Below are 2500 nucleotides of genomic sequence, written 5' to 3'. Positions count from 1 at the left end.
CTTAAGAGCAAGTACTTTTATAAATTTACTAGAGTAATGTGTCGGGGGTATTTGCATTGTTACTCAATTAAAATGTGTGAGTACTTCTTTCTCTGTCTATCTATATAAAAAATATTTGGTAGCAATTATTTGTTCTCACCTGTTTCCACTTCTATTCGCATTCCTCTCCTTTTCTGCCCATTTCTTCACTCTGCATAAGCTCGGGGGTGGTGGTTAAAAAAACACAGTGGCCCTTTCTCAATGTGCGTTCTTGTCTGTACTTGTGTTCTTGTGGACTCGTGAAACGTCATCAGTCGCAGCCCAAGTACTGTTCCAATTCAAAGTCCGCATCAAGCCAAGTCCTGTCCAAATGCCCGGATGTGGACTTGCTCCGCCCATTTTATCGAGGACGCATCGGTGGTGACTTGTGTGGACTTGGGACAGCCAAGTATCCCAGAATGCATTTCGCACCAAGCAGTGGCGATGGTATTGGTCCCCGGGAGTCAGTACTCCCGAGTCGAACTTGCCAAGTCTGAACCGCCAAGTCCGCAAGTCCGAACTTCGCATTCTTGGTATTGAGAAACGGCCAGTGACCTTTGCCCCCCAGTAGCAGCAGCAACAGCAGATCCTGCACCACTCTGCTCTGGCAGCTCTTGGCTGTCAGTGCTCTATCAGTGGAACGGCAGTGGGATATTGTGATGCATTCTCTCCTGTGTGGGCCTCTGAGTGTCGCAGCCGTATTACCCCAAAACAACTGTGTTGGTATAGCCAGGGAATTAGCCCATGGACACGTACAGCACATCCCCCTTGTGAAACAAAGCAGAAAGAAAATAAGGTAAGATATGGTTAAACTATGGTTAAGATAAGATAAGAGATAAACCTCTATTAGTCCCACAACGGGGAAATTTACATCATTCCAGGAGCAAAAAGGGGACAGCAGAAAATCATATATCGCATATCATAGTACACACTATAAACAATATAGAATATATAAAAATCACCATCAATGGGAACCAGAGTACTAAATGTATTGCACATATCTTGACACATTGCACATCGGGGACTTTCTTTTTTTTTAATATAAAAATAAAAAGATATTGAATATGCAGAAAAGCAACAAATAAGCGTACACAAAATGGTGCCAACCTCTTGTTCAATTCAATAAAAAAAATGTAATACCATTTAATCAAAGTAAGCTTCCTTGTCCATTTATTTTCATCTTTTAGCATTGGGTTCAATAAGCCGCTGAATTCTAGGATTATATTTATATTTATTTCTATTTTCTCTCCATACTGTCCCACACTCCTATAGATAGATCTATTTGGAAAATTGTTTCCATTTCCTCTGTATTTCATACATTCATCCCTCTTTCTTCCATCGGTCCCCAAAGCCTATGAATGAGTGTGATGTGCTGATAAGTTCTACAAATAGCCATTCAAAGGCATGGAACTTTATTTACACAACCTCTATGAGCAATTGCACGACGAGGCAAATGTGACGCCAGATAACAGACGGTAGGAGGACACACAAACACACACACACACACACACACACACACACACACACACACACACACACACACACACACACACACACACACACACACACACACACACACACAAAATGTATGTGTATTTAGTGATAGCAAGGGCAAATGAGAGAAATGTGGGTGTGAGTTATGGATATTAATCACTCTCTCTCTCTCTCTCTCTCTCTCTCTCACATACACGTACACACACACACACACACACACACACACACACACACAACTAGGCTACAAATATGCCACCACTAATTGAAAACTTTGAAATAAGCCATTTTTACTGTAACAAACCAAAATGAACATTTCCCAGAATTATCAGGGTTCAGAGACTCTCGTTTGTTTACAATTCTCATATGTTTACGATGCTTTTCCCATAGTGAGGAGGCACACGGGGTCCATTTCCCACACTACTTCAATTTGATGATTCAGAGGGACGACAGTACACAGAGAGAAAGAATTCCTCTGTGTGTCTGTCGCCACAAAATACAACCGGCTGATGTGACTCCAGCTGATGTGTGTCTTTGTTCTGTGCATAATCAGCATCATCTAAAGGTGGGAAGGACTTTGTTACTGTACTTAAGTCGATCTTCCAAGTATCTGCACTTGCAGTTGCTTTAGTAGTATTCCAAAGCAGATATCTACCACATACTGTATACTATGTCTATACTACATTTCAAACACACTCACTTTTGTTTTTAAGAGAAAATCAGGGACTGGATCCATCCAACTACAGAAATCAATTTGGTCAATATCCTTGTAAATAACAATGACACTTTCTATACAATATTTCTGTAAATTGTAATCAGGATGCATTAGGATAAAAGGTAAAGTAGTATTTGATGCCGTATTATAGGCTCTGTTATATGAGGACTGGATATTGATGAAGAAATTCTCCCTGCGTGGTCGGTGAGGTTAATCTGTCCGCTACAGGAAAACAAAACTGAGAGAATTAAGATATTTATTCTGCAGAATAAAGTG

This window comes from Zeus faber (assembly GCF_960531495.2).
Source record: "Zeus faber genome assembly, chromosome: 1".
NCBI classification, from domain to species: Eukaryota; Metazoa; Chordata; class Actinopteri; order Zeiformes; family Zeidae; genus Zeus; species Zeus faber.
Note: the sequence above shows the minus strand (reverse complement) of the source record.